Genomic DNA, 21,188 nt, shown 5'->3' on the forward strand with positions numbered 1-21,188 from the left:
GAAAACCTCTGGCTTAAGGTGATCTCTCCCTCGCTGCAGCCGACACAACCACTAAGCTTTATGCAAATGAGCCCACAATGGCATTGTAAATATGCAAATGAGCGCCTGATGTCTATTGGTGACTTTTAGCATCTTTTGGAGATAGAGCTTGCCGCTTTCAGTGAAAAAGATGTGGCAACAGCGATCGTGACCAGATCTCATCGCGGACGCTGGAGAGACACATTAAAAGCAGGTGTAAACGTAATCAGGTGAAATCACGTCTTGATACGATCTGGACACGAGACACGTTTCACTGCAAAGTGTAAAAGGGGGTGAAAAGTGACTCACTTTGTCCTGCGGTGGCTCACGTCTGTAAGGATCGGAATAAACACGGGATGACGCAGCCTGAAACAAAACGGAGAGAAATGAAGAGGTTCTGGGTGGATAGAGGGGCTGTTATGTTTCAGTGCAGCTGCCATCACACGTCGTGGGTGTGAGGGTCAGACAAAGTGTTTGTTGTTAACTGCTACCTGATTACACTTTATAGTCCCTTTAAAGACACAAAGACAGACTCCGGTGAAGGCCGAGCGAAGTCATAAATCATTTTCTCACCAGCCTCAAAATGTCATCCTGGGGGAATAGTCCTAATCTCTCTATCTACTTTACAGACATTCAGCATTTCAAAACAGGTGGCGAAAGATGACTGATGATTGGCAACGGCAGTCGAAGCGACATTTATGATTTTTTAGAAAGAAATATACTCTTCCACCTGTTTCTGTGTGGGTTGTCTCCCACATCCAGCCTGCCTGGATACATTTCTTTTCGGCCTTTTGGTAGACTGACATTTACCCTGCTTCTTTCCCAATGCATGCTGGGATAGGCTCCAGGCCTATCAATGCTTAAGGATGCAATATGTCAGAATAAAAGATTTTTGCCCCCTGTCAAATTTATACAAGCTAGTTAACATTCAGCAGATTCAGTGGATGGAGCTGTTATTTCTTATTCTTCTTCATATTGCACCTTTAAGCAGAATAGAAAAATGAATGTGTGGATATAAATTTATTTGACAGCTTGATTGTGATTAAGTTGTCAGTATGTTTTAGAGAAAATGAAGTGATTGCTTTTTTTGTTTTGGCAGAATTTCAGTCCTATAAAGAAAATAGTACTTGAAAATAATGCAGTAAAGTGGGTTTCATAGTGGCGCAGTAGTTTATTGGTCTGCTTAGATGAACCTTTTTAAGAGGCAAAGATGCAAATAAATAGTTTCACCCAAAATTGACTTAACTGTAAGTTACAAGATGCAATTTTGCCTTGAGGTAACAAAGTGTAATACAAGTTCTCATTGTTCTTTCTGAACTTGGAGTGCTTTTTATCTTTGGAGAGCAATGCCAGCATTCACTCAGCTTTTGGCTCGGTTACATTTCTTTTAGGCAGAATCGCTTCCCTCTGAGTTTTGGATTTATTTATTTATTTTGCTTGTTTTTCGATTGAAGAAGTTTTTGTATGTAGTGTTGTGTGCTGCCACTGATCATGCTAACTACCCGCTTCTTTTGATCTGTATTCTATTTGTCTCTGCTGCTCGGTACACATGAAACACATCACGACGACGGGAAGGAAATCTCGTTCATGCAAATAACTGCTGTGCGGTGTGTTGTAGAAGCTTTCGTGACCTGGGTTGAACCTCTCTAAAGTCCTAAACACCGTGAACTTTCATGTGTTCATCATCAACACTCAATGATACAAGCAGTTTAGTACTGCATTGAAACTGTGTTTTAGAAATTGGGATAAATGCATTTAAAAAGGCAAAAACTTTGACATAATATGTCATTTTTATGTGCTGTTTCGTAGCTGAATACACTAAGCAGTTAGCATTGTTAAAAGCAGGGCTGACATTGTTAATAATTTAGTTTTATACATATGATTTATAGTTCAAATCTGACATATCTTTTATTGTTCTCTAATCTCTTAGCTATGCGTTGATCCCCATTTTCACCAAAGACTGATAAATCTTCTGGTACACATTCATTTCAAACTCCTCAATCCGGCTCACGTCTTTCTTTTTATCCTTCTCTCCCCAAAAACCCAATAAGGCCTTGGAAATCTTTGTCTAACAAGCGTTTTCTGTTGAAGTATTATTGTCTTAGTCGATACAGAGGCTGTTATAAAATGGCGTTTATCGAATTGTGTCTGTTACTGTCATTCTCGTCGTCTAAATCTATGCTCAGGTAAAAGTTATGTTGTATGTTATGTTTAGTCGTGTGTTACAGCCCATCCCTGCCTCTGCAGCACTACCTGTAGCCCAAAAGAAACTTTAGTCCCAGGGTCTTGATGAACAGTGGAAACAGAAGCAGTGTGAAAATGGCCGCTCATTACGTTATAATCACATCCCTGCGACGGAAAAGGGCTTTAAGTATTCCAAACAGATCTGCAGACCTGACCTTTCCATCTGCATGCTTTCTTTTTTATATCTGGAATAAGTATACATGAATCTTTATGTAATATTATCATCAACCTCCCACAGATAATTCGGATTCACCATCAAAACCCCTGTCACTCCCCTCTTTATCAACAGCCTACAGGCCCTCTCACAGCGGTGCAATGGGACAAAAGGTCAGATTCCATTTGATTATAATGAGCACCGCTAAAATCATAATGAGCTCCCTTGCTGGGTAATTGGAAGCGACATTCATTTTTAAATGAAATTTTGGGTTTTATGACTTCTTTGTAAGGTGCACCGTTTGATGTCTTAGATTAAACGCGGCAGAATAAAGGAGCGGTGATGAAATAGATATACAGGGGGAGCAGCAACTTTGGTGTGTAAAATAGACTGTCAGTGGAGCTAATGAGCTGGGACTGATGCTGTTAACCTGCTTTTCTTATTTTGAACCAGCACGCGATGAGGTGTGTTTGGCTGGGGGAGGGGAAGAGAAGAGTATGTAAATAACCAAAACGCCTGAGAGGTTGAAAACAATCATGAAAATATCTCCGCACATAAAATGACTCTGCCCTCCTCCTTAAACTGATTGATGCACTCGCCTGATATTTTTCAGTCTTGAGCAGACAGATCTGATTCTCTGGTATGTTTGTGGCCTAAAGTCATTCTCGTTGCGACACTCGTTCCGACAGCCTTTCGATCTAGCACTTTCAGAACCAATGTCTCCCGTGAACAATGGCTTCTTGCTGGATAGTGCCAGTCTATTTCAGTGACTTGCTCACCATTGAATATTATTGCATAGCGACTTGACTGCTTGAAATGAAAGGAACTATTTTGCCTCTTCAGCTCAACCACTGCTCTTGAATGATGGCAACCTTTCCCTTGATATGTGTTTATCTGCTGTGCATTTGTAAGCCAGAGGCTATTTTCTGCGACTGTAGACAATAAAGAATAAGAGAGGTGCAGCACAAGTTTAGAACATGAATTTTAAGTGGAGAACAACACACTGATTAACTCTTCTTCTGTGTATCCACTTTTTAAAAATGCCTAACACAAGTCATGATAGGCCTTATCAGTACACGCTAAGAAGAGTTCATTCATTCATGCATAAATGAACGTTCCTTGCCATTTTAACTGCCGTTTCCGCATCACACATATATTGAAATACACATATTAAAACTTTAGAAATGAGAAATAAATTCGTTTTGGCTGAGTTAACACGCCGATTCTTTGTTTTCATTTCCGCTCATCAGGAAAACAATTCAGCCGTCTTCATAAATGTGACAAAACAAGTGCATTTAGGCAAAATTAACAGCTTCTCGTTCTTGCTTTATAAAAGGTGTGCTGCAGATATAAATATGGTTTAGCTGGTTGAACTGCAGGATACAGATAATATTGTGCTCACTCGTCCCTATGAGATACATTATATTAATACTGTGTCATTTAAAAAAAGTGATGGCGGTGAAGTTTAGGCTACCATGGCCGGGCTAACCATGCTGTGTCAGCAAGTTTGCAAACTGAAATATCAAAACGCAGTAGTGCTGAATAAGCAAAATCATTATTTCGAGACAGAACCAGCTTCACACGTCTATAAGTCCCTCCACTGTGAGCATCAGAAGCTTTAGGGTAAACTTTTGTTTGCTTGCTTTTCAATATTGGAATCATTGTTTGTTGCATCCTGACCTGGCACATCTTCGGATGTCATAACCTATAATATATGCAATCCTGTCACCGTGATGAATGCCGTTAAAGCTGAAACATATTGATTTTTTTATACTTGAGTCTAGTCTATTGTTCTCCAGTAGCAGCTAAATGACTTCAGTTTTTTGCTGAGTAAAAATAAATGTGGCATTTTGTTTTGGTGGTGGTGGTGGTGAGAGGAACACAGACAGCTTGTGGCACAAAAACACCATCAGCGGAGTTAAAATAACTCCAAATATTCAGTATCGAATCACGAACACATTTGGTGAGCACTAAAATGTTAACAGGGCCTCAGTAAACTGTTTACCTCTTTGGCTCAGTGTGACACCATCACATCTCTTATGACTCTGTTCTCTAAATATATCTCCTGCCAGTACCATTTGGTGGCCATTACCAATTTCCTGTCCCACCCCGAGTTGACTCATTAGCATATGAAGGAGGTTGGAATATAATTGCTCCTTTAATTGATGGAAGATAATTAATCTGGCCAAGGTGCTGCTGGTGGAGAGGAGAAGACGGCGCAGTGAGGGGATTCAGACAGAAATCCTTTTCTTGTGAATTTGTGTAATCAGTAGGTGTTTGATGAGGTTTATTAATTTTTGCGTCTTTATTTTTATTTCATTACCTTTGATATTTTGTCAGTTTATTAGAGAACATCCTCATAAATAAATATGAAGCTCGTCATTATTCTGTAAGTCCGCTGTGATTTGAATTCATCGCCTCCTGCTGTGGCCGTCATCTCAACTCTGAAACTTAGAGAATGATAATTATTCGCTGTAGCAGGGCATGGCTAACTTCCCAGAATGTCTTATTTTGTATTTCGTCTTCATGTTGTAGCCATTAGATGTAAATTTGTTCACTTTGCCTGTAAGAGACACGCACAGATCTCAGTGCTTGGCGCATGTTAATCTCACAACCTCTTTGGCGTCGTGATCTTCACACGCTCACCATGTTCTGAAGCTCCGCCGCCTATTAGAGTATTTTTTGAACCTTCTAGCTTTTCCATGCCCACTTGGACCAGGCTTGTTGTGCATAGAATAGCATGATGGGAAAAATGAGGAGGAGGGAAGCGTTCAATGACACAATATGTCTCTGTGTGAGAGTGCACGCCTGCCAGACTGTAAAGCTTGCGCTGTTACTATAGCATATTGAATGGGCTGACCCATATTAACAATGTGGGTGACGGAGCTGTTATGATTAGGCCTACTTGGCCTTTTTTAATAGTATTTCCATAATTGCATTTGCTAAGTGAAATGCACTGAAATAACCGTCCTTCATGACTATAACTATAATATTTGTCCTAGTTAGCCAAAAGGAAAATAATCATCTTTTAAACCTGACTGATTTTTATGGCCAATTGGGGGCAGCAGAAACAACCAATAAAGACAACACTGACTGACTTATCATCTTCTAAGCTGATATGGCAAACGTGTTCATAAACGGTTGCTTATTTACAGCAGAGAAACTGTACAGCTTTCCTTTAGCTTTATTTTGCTCTTCACCAGCTCCTGAAGGAAATATGCGGCTCTTTAGCTGCTAAATGCTCCGCTGTGTTCACCAGCTAGTTGCTAACTCGCCATATGTTGCTGACAAAGTTTTTTAGAGTCCTTTTGTTGAGAAAACAGCTACATGCTGGGTCTGGAAAGAACTACACAACTCACCCAACACCTTTCGCTGAAGACTGCGAGATGCAGATTTAAGAACTGTAAAAGTTAAGTTAAAAGCTAGTAATAAGTTAGTAAAAGGAGAGTTTAGTTTGAGTTATTTTGTTGCACATAATATCTTAATGCATGACATACAGTAATATACAATCTTTTCACAAAACACAATGCTGCTAACTGATCTTTTTATGAGAAACAGAGGGATAAATGATCAACCTTGATGGAAAGTCGGAGGAATGTTCACCAAAGACGTGCACAGAGTTCACTGTCACTGTGCAGATTCCCCGCGAGGAAGAAGCAGCAGCACCGTTATGAAATGCACTTAAAGCTGAGCGAAGAGCCCTTAAAACATGATGGATGGCTTTTTGATCAATTGGAATGATTATTTTCATGCTCCCTACTGCTTATTTTCTAAAACGAAGTACTGGATAAGAATCTGTAGAGAATGTGAGGAGTGTATATGTGTGTATATCTTAAGAAAACATACTCTAAATCACCGACATAAACAGCAGGAATGATGCAAAACAAATGGTAATAAAGCTAAAATGGTAAGGTATTGTTTTTATCATGGTGTTAGTATTTTTAAGATTTATGTTGCCATCTTTTTTATCACCTCCTTTTCCAGCCTCAGCCCTCGTCTCGCCATTTGTCACGTCCCACCTCTGCCATAGTCTCACTCCCCCCCCCCACCCCAAGTCAAGACAAAATATCAATCAGAGGTGAAAGGCAAGAACCTGAGGCTTTCCTTTACAGCCAATAATGGAAAGTCTCAAGCTGGGCTTCGACAGTGCCTTTCTTTCCTTCTCCTTCTTCTAATGCCACCAGCTAAATTGTGTAGTCAAGTGTGGCACCAAATTGAAAGCCTTATTGAAAAAGGACACGGCCGCGATAACATCATTCAGAAATCAGTATTACATATTGCAAACTGGGGTCTGTCTAACAGTTCTAAAATGAAGAAAAGGTGTGCGAATATAAGGCGCAAAAATGTAAACACAGACCAACAATATGAGCAGAAGGCAGGGTCTCTGCAGGTACAGCCACCAACTCAAAACTTAAATCAATTGGAGTAAACTGCCTTGACACTTTGAGTTTTCTCAACTTTTTTGTTTTTACAGTGCAGATTTTTTTTTAGCACTGAACCAGATATAGACTGAAAAAAAATGTTAATGTTATTCCTGCATCAAGGACGTTTATTATTTCTGTTCGGTACGAGCAATACAAGTGGACGTTTTGTAGTGTCTTCCTGGGGCTTTTTCCTTTTAATCAACCGTCCTTGACCTCCACGGAAAAAAAAGACATTGAGGTCAGCAGACAGAGTTTTAGCAGAGGGCTCTCACCTTGGACAAACAACTAATAATAGCGTAAGAGAACAGTGAAAGCCTTGGACTTTGCAGTGGCCTGCACTTTGCCCATTAGAAAGCCTTAGCGGCAGCGAGCGTTGTCTTTGAAACACTGTAGGAATTCATTACCGAAAAGTCACGTGAGCGACATTTTATTTTCTTAATGGCTGGAAAGGCCGGAGGTTATGAACAAATTATTTTCACAGAGGCGTCACGCACCAGCTCACTCATTCACCGCTATTAACAAGGAAGTTTTGTATTTTTTCTCAGCTTCAATTCATTACTCGCTGTGCTCCAGTGAAGATTTCCCACCGCTGACCAGACCACATGTCAGAATTTAATTTGGGTTTATGACATAATTGGGTCTCATTTATGGTGGAGAATGAGCACTCTTCGCTGCTGCAGCTCTTATTTGTGATTTAGGTTGATGAGGCAGGTGTATTTTTAGATAAAACATTTTCTCGTGCAGCTTTTAATTTGCAGAAGGCACATCTGCCGGAGAAATCTTCAACTGAGCTGCTTTGAGGACGATCAATGAAATGTCCCCTTTCCCATGGTGGATCGTTAACCTTTTAGCTTTTTATGAAATCACCAAAAACAAGTCATATCACATTATGGACAGCTTTTTTTTTGTTTGATCTGTTTTTATTGATCACATAATCTGTAAGATGTCAGATGCCTGTTTTGTTGGGGCAGCAGATAATTATAGGAGGGTGATCTAAGGTGGAGCTTAACTGGGAATAGTAGGTGGTAGAAAATTTGTTGTTATGATGTTAATATTGAAGAGTATTTAGACTTTAATGCAAATCATACTTCCATAAAGGGTGCAACATATCATCTGCATATAGTGAGACTTTATGTTCCAGCTGTGCCATTGTAATTCCTTTATTGCTACATAAAGCTAAAGCTAATGGCTCAATTGTGATAGCAGGGAAAGTGAAAAAAGAAGGTGATATATTATTGTTACATATTGCTGCCATTGGCGATCTATATAATTTTTTTATTGGTGTTAAAAGATTTGGCCCAAATAAAACAAACCCAAAGATTTACATTTTACAACGTCATAAAACAGAGAAAAGTAAATATTCATATTTTACAAGCTGGAACCAGTTAACACTCAGCTTTTTAGCTTAACCCTCTAGACCCCGTAACGCCTCAGTTCTATATTTCACTACACCTACAGCACCATCGTGTATACCAACAGTGTGAGTGTCATATAATCGCCATCAGTAAACAGCAGGACCTACTCAGCTCTCACTGAGGGGTGAAGTGCAGCCAAGAGTTTGTACGGAGGACTGGCAGAGTCGAGCTTTTCTTCCACATAAATTCAGCGATTTCTCTCATTTCAGTTGCCTAAAACACTTCCTGCTGCCACATCAGTGATTTTTGCCGTGTGGGGTAAAGTGTCGGACATTTCTCTTTTATATTAAAAGCCCGGCGTCATCCGGTGAAGGATCTGTTGTTGCCAGTCTCTGAATGTTGACTCGGGAAGCAAACAGAGAGAAACGCTGCGGATCGTATTTGTTTTAAAACTGACCTAAGTTCTTTTATGCAGACTGTTTACAGCAGCTGTTTACGGCAGCTTAAATGCCACTTGTTGTTTTGTCTGGTGTTTTTTAGAAACATGTTGAATCAAACCTGGTCTGAAAAGCTACAAATTCCACATATTTGTAATCAAAATGAAGAGGAAATTGTGTTTTCTCAAATGAGGACCACTTGTTATTGAGATACCGCTGTTTGTTTGGGTTGAGTAGGAGAATTATCAGTTAAGTGAGGATTCTCAGTGAACTGCAGCAACATTGTAGATTTCTGCTGGGCTCTAGAGGGTTAATAAACCATTAAATGATGAGCTGATTATTACAGATTGATTGCTTTTTGCTAGATTTATTCCCTTTAAGTCAGGCTGATTGAAATACGAATGCTTTGACCCTGTACTTTTGCTCCTCTCTGTAGATTTTCCAATGCTGCCCGTCTCTCAGTCAGTGCTGTGGTTCTGCACAGTGTCCAGCTGTTTGCCATAACTCCCATGTTTTCAGCGATGCCCCCATCCCCCCCGCGATTTGGCAGGCTGTTTGTTATGCGTTCCCTTGCCATCACTACCCAACCCGGCGAGTCAACTCAACCCTGCGCTCTGATCAATCCAGCAGCAGCAGCAGCGTGTGTACACTGTAGTGCACACTCAGCATCCCGGTGGGTTTCCACCTGCTGGCGCCATCAAAGGAGCAGCACACAGGAGATGTGATTGCAGAGCTTACAGCAGGGGAGGAAGTGGGCGAAGCAGGAGAGAAAATATCTGAGCATGAGGCATGTGCAGAGCACCGTGTTCTCAGACTGGAGTGGTTACTTAGTTACTGTATATCAGGACAGGCTATAATTGTATCGAGTTGTGAGTGTTTTAAAAAAAAAAACGAGGTTTTAACATGATGATTTGTGAATCTCTAAGATAGAGAATGAATGGATTCTAGCTGTCTTTTTCCATCTGTCTCCCTATGTCCTGTGGTCTTCACAGTGTTTGTGTGATATTGTGTGCTCCTGTGAAACAGTGACAGGTAATTGGCAGCGTTTTTCTCGATGCCTGTGTGTTTTTTTGTTGTTTTTTTTGGCTCGGCCCGGCAGATCTGAGCCCCGTGAACAAACTGCCGAGGAAGAGCTCCAGGAATTAGTTTGACTTGGCCAGCTTTCCCCCAAGGTGAGATGACTTTGATCAGTGTCCCCTTGTTTGATGAGGTGGCACTTTCTGGGCACAAATGCTGTTTTAAGCAAACAAAGGACTATCTCCCTTGGCGTTTTGTCACAAGATTTAGGACAGAGGGCTACCAAGGGTGGACGGCAGGATTTAATGCATTTTTAGTGCTAAGTATCTGGACACTTAGAGCTGTGTCGATGTACACATCACTGTCAGGATGTGTGCACGGATTGTCACATGCTGGTGTTTTCTCACATTGACATGCACGTTGCATGTTGGCTGTTTTTTGCACCTTGAAGTTGTTGTTTGTTAATGAGGTTATTTACAGTCAACATTCAGTAACTGACTGAGAATAAAACATCCATGGACCCTTCTTTTGCTTCACTCACAGTTTTGGCAATAGTGGCATCATTATTGCATGTACTGTGGAAACAGCCTCAGCTAACTGCATGTCACGTTTCTTGTCACTTGGGAACATGACACATTATGCCACCCAGTATCCCGAGAAATTCTGTTCACATGGGACGATTCACTGGTGCATCATTACACGTTTACTTGCAATGTCGAAAGCAGCATGGCCTCTATGTGACGGTACAGAAAGTAAAGTGCATGTGCAGTGTGTCACAGCCTGCAGAATGAAGTCGCAGTACAGTGGCCAGGTTGTGCACATCCAGGGGATGAACGGGATGTAAAAATGACCGCTTTTATGGAGAGCTGACATGTGTCAACTCTGAGAAGCAGAACAGAATCCTAATGAGGGCTGGCGCGCATAAAGAAGAAAGCAAGGCAGACAGACGTTGCCTTTCACAGACCAGGAAGTAATACCGTTCAAGTTTTCCCTGTGTTTAAGTTTACTAACCTAACCAAACATTAACCATGCAGTAGTTGCCAAGCCCTGAAATAAAACAAACCCTGGCAATCAAAAACATTGGCATCAAACGTAACCTGGGTTTTCACCCTGTAGCAGACAAACTACACATTTTACTGTCACAAAAACTTAAATCTATGTTCTGGCCAAAATATTTCATCATGTTTTAGCAGATGAGAATACTATTCATTACCATCACACCATTCTACACATTTGCCAAATTATTTTTGCCCGTTGTGCCCACGGATGCACAGCATGGCGACCAAAATGACAGGTGCACCGGTTAGACCTCATTGTTTGCATCCTCGTGACAGATTGCTCGGTGTGCTGCTCTTTGTGAACGTGTGATTAAATCAGCCCGTGTGCGAAAATCTGAAACCCAGAGCTGTTTTTTCTTTTAGCGAATATTTACCAAAAACCGGTTTGCCTGAGAGACGAGGTCTTTGTGGAGCAGGTGAAACCACGCAACAGATGTGATGCCGGTTTGAACAGATGGTGCAAAAATGCAAAAAGGTCAGGTGGTCTGGTGCCTGGGCTGCTATTGCAGCTCATTGATTGGGCTGTTTTTTTTTTTTTAAGAGGGAAGACAGAATCCCTGACAATAATCCCTCTGCATGAAAGTGGGATCAAGAGCTTAGAGTGCCTAATTACTAACAGTGGGCAGCTATTTGACATATTCCTCATCATTTGACAGGTATAACGATTCTTTTGATTGATATACTTTCACAGACAGCTGAAACTGAACTACAGAAGAGATAAGGGTCACACTTTATTTCACAGTACACTATTAAGTGTCAACAGGTCATACTTCATATCACGTTAGACAAAAGCGAGAAGTAATATGTTCTTTATAAGGGAGTATGAGACCCTTCATTCGACTCTTATTAGACTTTATAATTTTGGTCCTTCTACCTCACCTGTTATTTTATTTTGGAGGAGTATTAGATATGTGATTTCACTTTAGTTTACAGTGCAGTTTTGCTGTAATGTTTTCCTAATTACCCTCAAATAAAGTCTAATAAGGGTCTGATAAAGAACATGTTATTTATTTTTTTGTTATTTTTTCTAATTTAATCCAAAGTACATCTTGTTATGTCTCATTTGTGCACTGCAAAATAAATTGCGACCAAGATAAGTTTGAAATTACTTCAGTCCACTTCCCCTGTGCTTATCTATTTATTCTACTCTATTTTTTTACATTATAAGTGAAACATTTCCATGCATTAATAACAAAAAGTAAATCAACTTACTCCTTGAAATAATTCACCCACCCAGAAGTTTGGTGTTATTTTGGTTCCCCAAACCGACTGTCACCTTTGCAGCGGGTTGCTGTCACACATCTCGTCAAATATCTATCAATTAGCAAACTGTGCTTACAAATGCTCCTCTGACACACTGTACATCTGGGATTGCTAATTAAGATGACGTGTTACATAATTAATGCCTTCGCTCGACTAATTAGCGCTCACTTAGTGCCTTAGCTTTGGAGATGTGAAAATCTGTGCTAAACTAGTGTTAATGTAATTCCACACCGCAGTGGTATGGAGCAAGAGATGGAAGCAGGAAAACCAAAAGATCTTTAGAAAATCTGAATTTTGAAACATACACCTGCGTTAAAAATGTTTCATGACTTTATAGCTGTGTTTAAGTGTTTGTACTTACTGTTGTTTGGTTGATTTTGAGTGATTTATAGCTCCTGTCAAGGCTGCGGGTACATGCGTCTGTAGCCTTGAAGATATTCTCTCCCTCCTTTCCTGCCTCCCCTATCTCTGACAGTTCGTAGAAACGTCCCATCAAGGACACTTCAGCCACGTGTCAATCCACCGATTCCGCCAGAGAGATAAGAAGGTGGGAAGGGACGGCGGATGGGACTCTTGCATAATTTATAGTGAGCAAAAATCAATTTTGTGGCATAAATTACTCTGATGTTAATTAGTTGCAGATTGGTCTTTTACAAAAGGTGCATTCGAAATCACTTCGGGGAGAGACTCACTGCACCGAGACGAGGCTGAATTGTTCAGCTGGTGATAATTTCGTATGATGTTATGATGGAAAATTAGGCTTGTTTCCTTATTTGGAACGTGACCAAAATGTACTCAGAAGACAAAATGGTCCCCATGAATAGAATTTGATTTACATTTCAATTTTCAGTCCCTCTGCTGGTGAGACAGGGAACCTATGGAGGAAAATGTAAGCTTGTGTTAGTCAAGTAAATCCCCTTGCTCCCTTCACACACAGCGCACACACACACACACACACACACGCCACCACACACACCCTCGGTCAGGGAGATTGCTTACCAGCGCTTAGTTCAGTGGCGATGCCCAGTTGGGCCTTGATGTAATGGAAATTGATTGCACTGCTCCCAGGCTACACTGTCATGACAAGTTATTTTAATGGCACTAAAGCGGGCTTATGTTGAAGTTTAAAAGCAGGGGGGCGGGGGCACAACAGTGACTCGGGGCGTACTTGCAGCATCGCAAAGGCTTTTTATTTATTTATGAGATAGCGCGAGAAAAAATAAATAAAGATGGCGAATTTACAATGAGAGATTGAGGAGAAAATTATGGGGGTAGATGGATGACGGGGGGGGGGTGACAGTTCAGAGCCATTTTCCTGCCAATGGGAGAGTTAACACCCACGAAGTGGTTGCAGTGGCTGAAGTGAGCCACAAAAGTTATAATTAAAGAATGATTTGTGCTTTTCACTGTACACTTAGGTGTCAGTTCTATGATGGTACAGTATAGTACATACAAGCCATATACTGTATTTGCCCATTTATCCTGGTAGTAACCTGCCAAACATGGTGGCAGGAAATTTTCAGCCGAGATGAAATCCGTTGTTTATCGGCCTCGCACAGGTAATGGTTGCAACACGAGAGCTGTGACAGACGGAACTTTCCAGGTTCTCTCTGCGCCTCCAGGTCCTCAGCTAGCCTTTGAAAAAAAAAAAGAAGAAAACAACAACAATAAAGATGAAGGTCTTAGCCCGCTGCCTTTCTTCGGTGCTGTTTGTTCCACAGGTGAGGTCATTTCCTGTCAACGAGTTGCATTCAGGTAACTCCTGGCGGAGGTCGTCTGTGGCTTGCTGACGTGTGCGTTTGTGTTATTGAAAGAGACTTTCCTGTTCTTTGCCATGGGCAAGCTCCTGCAGAAGCTGTTTACTCTTTGTCTGCCATCCTGTTTCCTCTTCTGTTTTTAAATGGGGAAGTGGCAGATGTCTGATTTCACTTTAGTTTTCAGTGCCGTTCCATTGTTGTATGTTCCTATATGAAAGTCTAGTGAGGGTCGAACAGTTGGAAATAATACACTGTAGTTTACACCGCATTCGTGTCAGCAAACCTCTGTAGTATTGGTGACATTACATTAATGGTGACGGTGGCTCTTCTGTTTTTTTTTTCACAGCTTTCTCCTCTTTCCACACTGTTTAGCTGCAATACAGTAAACAAAATGATTTATATTATACGGAAAAGACATACAGGACTTAGCAATGAGTACTTAAGAGCCTCATAACACAATCAGTTCCTAATTTATTTTAAAGTTTAATGGCATTTTGAGTTTAATGGCATTTTAGATTGCTATGTCTCAGTAATAAATTACCACGGCTCATGCATGAGTACTTCAAGTAATGTGTTTCCCTCATGTTTTGTCCGCAGGCCAATTAAGGCGCACTGTGTGACAGTCTGGCCAAATCAAAAGGTCCCTGCACTCCTTGACAGCTAAAGCAGCCAATTAAAATCCTGCACCCGGGCTGAAACAGCCGTCACCGCCCACCATGAGCGATCATTACCACATATGTGGGCCGGACGGAATGTGCGGGCAGCGTATTGATCGAGATTGTGAAAACCGATCCGGCGCTTCGGCCCAAACGAGCGAGGCTGTCGCGCTCGACGGTGATGAAGGTATCAAGTCAGGTTTTGAGCAACGCCGCAAACGCGCACACGCCCACTGCGCTGATTGCCCATGCGGGCGTCGCCGTCCTCAGCCTCATCACACAGGTCAGCAGAGCCAAGACCTCACTCACGCACTGCTTGATCATCTGAACAAGTCCGGAAATTAACTCTGATGTGGAATGTCCGTGGGCGAGCGGCTCGGGTCCGCGAGGGGGAAAGAGGTGGCTGGTCAGCTGCGTCTGTGGGCGAAATGTGTTTGCCACATGCAGAGATATGAAAGAGAGCATGAGAGAGGAGGAGTGTGTGAGAGAGAGAGATAGAGAGAGAAGCCACCCCCATATACTCAATGAGGAGTCACTCGTCTACTTCAAATATGCTTAATTTATATTCGACTCACATGGAGTTGTGGGCTTATACAGCCTGCTTTAATACATCTCAGCTCCCTCTGTGACAGATCTGGAGCATGTCTAAATTAGATAGTAATTTCAATGAACTATCTCTTACAATATATACAGGGGCAGACCTATCATTAGCACTAAGTGCCCCCCTCTGTGACATTAGAAAGCTGCTTCTTGTGTTTCTTCTTCTGTTTTCTCATGCTTCAATGACAGAATGATATGTGAGAGCCTTACGAAAGCCAGTTTGAGCATTTTTGTATCTGCCATTTCTGTGGTTAAAGTGGCACCGGTCAATATTTTTTATACTAATGATTTATAATGAGCATCTATAATGTGAAAGAGGCTGCTGCTAGACTTTGGACAGTGTAAAGTCTGGTCCACATGATTCTTACACTTGTCTTCTCTCCTCCAGCTAATGTCTTGATAAGTTCAGAGTTGCAGTGCCTGTGTGAAACATACGAGATAAATCACAACACAAAAAGTCATCAGAGCAACAGATAAATTCATTTAACAGGAAAAATATCTAGAACAACAATCGCTGAACATAATTAAATTTGAAGATGACCTATAATAACAAAAAATGTCATAAAGATTAAAAAAGAAGCATGTGAGAAGATGTAACAGTGGAAAGTTCTCTTGAGATGTTCATTATAACAAAAAATCTCCATGTTATGAAAAAAGATTTAATTTTCTCACTTTTTACAAGAGGGAAGTGATGTTGCAATAAAACGGAAAGATCTTATTATTATGAGTAATACTGACTTTCTTTTGTCCCCCAACATGAATGCAGTAGTGTTCTGTACTAATTAGCCTGCAGGGGTTGCTGCAAAATTCTGCTGGAAAACATGTTTGCTGTACAGTCCTTGTATGCATTTTCCTCAGAGGCCATGTATGGGCATAAAAAGAAGTGTATTTATATGCTTACAATCCTCCCGTTACATTTGCGCAAATGCCCCAGACATGTATGGTTTTATTTATCTTTCAGCTAATATGTAGCCTTGAATCCTTTGCTTTTATAATCCACTTCAGTTTTGACAATTAGAGCATCAGGGGGCATCAGGTCTTCTTTTAATGAACGACTGTTACTCAAGAATGAGAAGGGGAAAAAAAGTGTCTCAACAGACTGATCTTATATACATTGAAATATTCTGTTTGAGTTAACATTCATCAGCTGTCCACCTACATCACACTTCCAGAGTCGACCTGCAGTCTGCCTGCATGTGGAGCTGCTCTGATCAAACCGACTTTACCCTAGACTCGCATGATTAAAGCCTTTTATTGCATATGCTTACAGTACATCACCTCCTCTGCTCCTTTTTTCTAAAAATAGTCTCCGCTGTGACTTTCTAATTCAAACATAAAATGTGACCTTTAGGAGGTGAAACATTAATTTTATATTTTAGTGTCTGTATTTGTTGAGTCTAACAACCATCTAGAGTTGTCCTTTGTATCACAAAATGAAAGAAAAAATAATTTCACATGGCCATAAAATGCTTAGGCAGTATTAAGGTATTTGTTAAGAAAACCACGAAAAATAAAGACACTCCTGACTCTATTAAACTGACTTGCAGTAAATGTACAGTTTAGGTTTCAGTGTCTCTGTGAATAAAGACTGCAGCTTCCTAACTGTTAGAGTAGTGCTGCTGTGACGATCAACTCTGCCCACATTGAAGGAGTATAATTTTACACACGTTTTTTACGCAAATACCGCCATAATATTGTATATCCCAGTAAAATGTCAGGAAGGTATGAAAAAATGGATACGATCTAAGCCTATTGTCAGATTATCATGACCTGACCAGCATGTTAAGGAGAGAAAAGTTATTTTAGAAAGTATTTGGTCAGTGTGCAGGAGGCTTTTTTTCAGTCATATTTTAGAGATTTTTTATTTTTTATCTTGAACTAAATGGAACAGAAAGTGGAATAAATTCAGGGTGCAGACATTCCCCAGTCTTCCACTGTTCTGACTGCATGTTGTGGTAGAATAACAATGTGGCTTCTGCGAACAAGAAATGTCAGAAATGCCTTGCTTGTAATGAGTTGCACTGCGTTTTTGCAGAGCCCGCGTCTCCGTTTTCCAGAGGCTTAAATCTTGCATAAATGTCTCTCCCTCTTCCCTTCATCTATGTATAGCGCATCTCCCCTGAATGACTGTAGTGGATTTAAAAGGTGAAATCAATAAAAGTTCACAGCTTTCACCTGGATCATTCCAGTTCATGGAAAGAGCAGGCAGTTCGAACGTTTTGCACACTCAGTGGTTTTACACTGCCGGCTTAAATTAGTGTATTACCATTCCTCTGTGACGCAGCTGTGATTTGTTTTTTCATCAAGCCTTAAAACCATTTTCTTTTCAACAATACAAAAGTAAACAAAAAAAGGGGCTGAGGCATTAAAATGCAAGTAAATCCAGCATCTATCAGGCAAGCGCCAGTTCAGTTTGGGCCCCGCGGCTCCCTTGGGGACAACGGATTCAGGAGGGTTAGCACAAACCAGCGATGTAGGGCACCACAATGGCAAAGCTACCCCTGCTGGCACACGGCACCGACCACTGACCTGTTTAAACAGCTGGAACGTTTGGCACTGCCTGCCTCCGGAGATTTGCAGGGCCACTGGCAAAAGGGTTGAGAGGAAGGAAGAAGAAGGGGGAGGCGGTGGGGGAGGGGAGAAGGAAAGGGGGGGGATGGAAGGCATGGCGGCAGAGCTGGGAGAAGGGATTCATAGCTCGGCAATAGGGGGCCACTGTGCAGAAATGGCACCAAGCAGGAATTAAACAGGCCACTGGCAACAAGCTGAGGAGGAGGAGGTTGGAATAGAGTTCAAGTCAAATAGACACAGTTTTTAATAGGGGATTGGCCAGTTTAGGGGGTCACTTTGTTTGGCGAGTGCAATGAATGAATCAGGGCAAATAATAAATAGATTGTTCAGAAGTCTCTCCGTCAACTGTTTTGTTTTCATTAAGAAAAAAGGGAGTCTGTGTTTCGGAGAATTTTGGCTGTGTGTTGGGGGGCGTGGGAGGTTACTGACTCACACAAGGGGGCACTTAGTAGCTTGTGGCAGGGGTTTAACCAAAACTAAGCAGACACTGGCAGGAGGTTGAGAGGGACAAGTGGGCTGGAGGCGGCGTTGGGCTGTTTAATAGACCTGCAATAAAGGATGCTGTTGTAATGCATCTTTTGCATGAGCGTTGAATTTAGTCAAATCGCGTATTATTTTTAGAGTTCTCCTTAGACTAAAGGTTCATTTATGTCCCTTTGATGCTAGGAAGTCAGTTATGAATGACGTAACGTGGTTCGGTGCTCATCCATTAGAGGGCGTCGCTGAGAGTCAAAAGTTACCGAAAGAAGAAGAAGAGTTGAAAAGTATAATTGTGTCTCACCTGAACTACAGGCAGCACTGCTACACTGCCCCTGCAACTCCATTTTTTTCCTGTATCAATAAGCTTTCAGTCATGTTTGATTTTTTTTTTGTTTTTTTTCACCATTTCCTGTTTTATTTAGGAGTTCTTCAGTTTGTGTTCCCTCTTTCAGTTGTCAGGTGCCCAGTTCTCATCATTATTTCCTTTCGGTTATTCTTTGTTGTGTTGTGCACACTCTTGCTTTTGGATTTATCTTTCTTGGACCTGCTTTTACCCGGACTTTCCAGCCACCTTATGTTATTTTGTGTTCCTTGCCGGTACATTTATTAAAGTTACCCTTTTGTTCTGTCACACCTGTGTGTCCTGTACTTTGGGACCACTTTAAAACTGAACTTTGAGTTTCATAAAATGTGCGGTAATTCAGACAAAATGAAGGCAGAGTACAAACAGAGGGCTCGGTGTATGTGTATCTAACATTTAGCATAAATGAGCTGTAAAGGAAACCCAGAATGCATAGTAATAAAGCAGAAAAAAATGAAAAAAATTACAAGCTATTTTGTTCAGGGCTTAGTAGAGTAAGACCTTGGATTGTCAGATGGAGGGGGGGTTATATTGTGAGGAAATGTTGGAGACACAGTCTCATATCCAGGTCCTCCCAGTGCAGCTGCAACGGAGCTTAATATCTAAAATATAAATGTCAGGTGTTGGTGTCAGCTTGAATCAAAAGAGATGGGCTTCTTTCTAGAGCTGGCATTTTGTTCTGATATTCAACGATCATACCGTGGTAAAGGCAGAGATAGTGGTTTCTTTACTGACTGCCCTGATTGCAGTTCGTAGATCAGCGCTTCAGCACAATGAAGCCACGTTTCCACTCAAAATACCCAAAAACATTTAGCGCCAGGAAGTTTTCAAGAAACTAAAAGCCTCCTTCAACCTGCTGTTATCTTTTTTGTCAAGATAAGGCCAGTTAATCCACTGACATGTGAAAAAGTGACGGATGTTTTTACACATCATTTTTGCTTGTTATGATGAAATAAAACACTGCGAGTATTTGTACTTTTGGCGAGTACGTCCCTCGGTTTGGGACTTTTGACAGGGTAAAATGATGTCCCTGAATTTAATTTTGTCTCTTGTCCCTGCAGTGGAAACGCAGCTTAAATACCACCAACCAATTTTTTCAGTATTTTTAAATGTCATTAGCACAATAACCGTGCAGTTGTAGCAGAGGTTTACAGGATCCCCATATGAAACAGACCTGTGGAAAAACGGAGTTCATAAAGAGGACCCAAGGACAATCTGACCTGATCCAAAATAGACCACAGGATAATTAGATCCCACCACAGCGAGAGAACACCAACACTGACATTATCAGTGCCACCAATTAACAAGCAGCCATGATTAAAAAAAATTGCAATAAGAGTAATTTTTACAGTAGTGTGTTAATCATATTGACAGAAGACCAGAGATTCTGTCAATATTGTTTGTACGCTGCACATCTTTTTCACTATAGGGACGACGTTGAGCCATCAAGACGTCTACGCTGCGACACATTGGCAGTGACGGAGTGAGCAGAAAGAAAACCAGTCGTTATCTCACGGTCATGGCCTCTCCTTGTGATGTCACTTGATCACAATCGTGTACCTGCAGGGTCACAGTGTCATTTCGAGCTCGCGACGATGATGATGCAAGAGAATGTCAATGACAGCCCAGGTTCATATGTCGGTCCTCAGCCAGAGGGCCGTACGGAAGGTCAGATGTGTGCGTGTTTGTGATAAGAAAGGTTGAACTAGAGGCGAGAGTGCAGGCCTCAGAGACAGATGAAAGCGAGTGTTGGAGAGGCTTGACTATTATAGCACAGATCACAATGATTCAGTCGGGTTTATTAGTCATAATGCACAAGGCTGTTAGAATATTCCGCGAGGAGGAGGGTCAGTGTGCAGACTTCGAGGTGCAGTTTGCTGAAATCCTGCTGCAGGATTGCACTGTTATTAGGGTTGCACTAAAAATTGAATTAATGAAGGTAATACTGTATCAGTCACTATAATAGCTACCGAGGGAGCAGCAGGTTTTTGTTGCTTTTCAGTGGATGATGTCAGATGCAAGCCTCCTCACTGTTTGCCTGGCCAAGGATTTCTTTCTTGCTTATGTAACATCCATTTGAGGGCTTTTTATTATTAAAGACGATCATATCCTTGTTTATGGAAGTGCTTAAGCCCACTGGTTTAATCATATTTTTTTTTTTCCAGAGGTATGTTGGAGGCAGCTTTGATGAATAATGCAGTGGGTTTGTGCTATACTCAATGCACATTCCAGAGGATGTTTGAGCGCTGAGCCCAGTGCCAAAAAAACATTGGCTAAAATCATTTCAGGCATCAGCAATCAAACCTCGCAGTGGTTTAAAGTCAAATGCCAATATTTGATCAACCCAGTTTGTTGAATGGTGGGAGGGAAATATGTTTGTTTGAGTCCGGTTTGGTCGTATTTGTTCGGAGTGGACTGTGGAGAAGCTGAAACATTTCCAGACTGTATTGTTTTGCAGAGGTACAGACTATTATAGCAATAATACTTATCTGATTCTGCACCTAGTAGCTATTACATCACCTTCACAGTTAAGCATGCCCTGAAGCCTAGTATGGATTTTATACAGTGGTCACTAACACACAGCGGCTCGATAGATTGCTGTAATCAAAGTCTAAACTGAGCTGAGAGGGATATTGGACCATGAAAATTTCCATTTTTTAAGGGTTGTATATAATTGAGACCTGTTTAGCTTTTCGCATTGCACAGCATCCTGTTATGTTCAAAAGTAATTGGTTTTGTTGAAGGCCGACAAACATCTTTGAACTCGGGTCCTTTCTCACTGGGCCCACATGT

The 21,188-nt window shown here is 41.3% G+C and overlaps 1 protein-coding gene across 2 annotated transcripts in view; it reads left to right on the forward strand.

The window, feature by feature from the left end:
* LOC146304825 (interleukin-1 receptor accessory protein-like 1) overlaps positions 1 to 21,188 on the forward strand; it is a 259,746-nt gene that overhangs the window by 121,093 nt on the left and 117,465 nt on the right. The window lies entirely within an intron of this gene.

This window comes from Lutjanus erythropterus, chromosome 24 (assembly GCF_056507025.1).
Source record: "Lutjanus erythropterus isolate fLutEry1 chromosome 24, fLutEry1.hap2, whole genome shotgun sequence".
Classification (NCBI taxonomy): Eukaryota; Metazoa; Chordata; class Actinopteri; order Lutjaniformes; family Lutjanidae; genus Lutjanus; species Lutjanus erythropterus.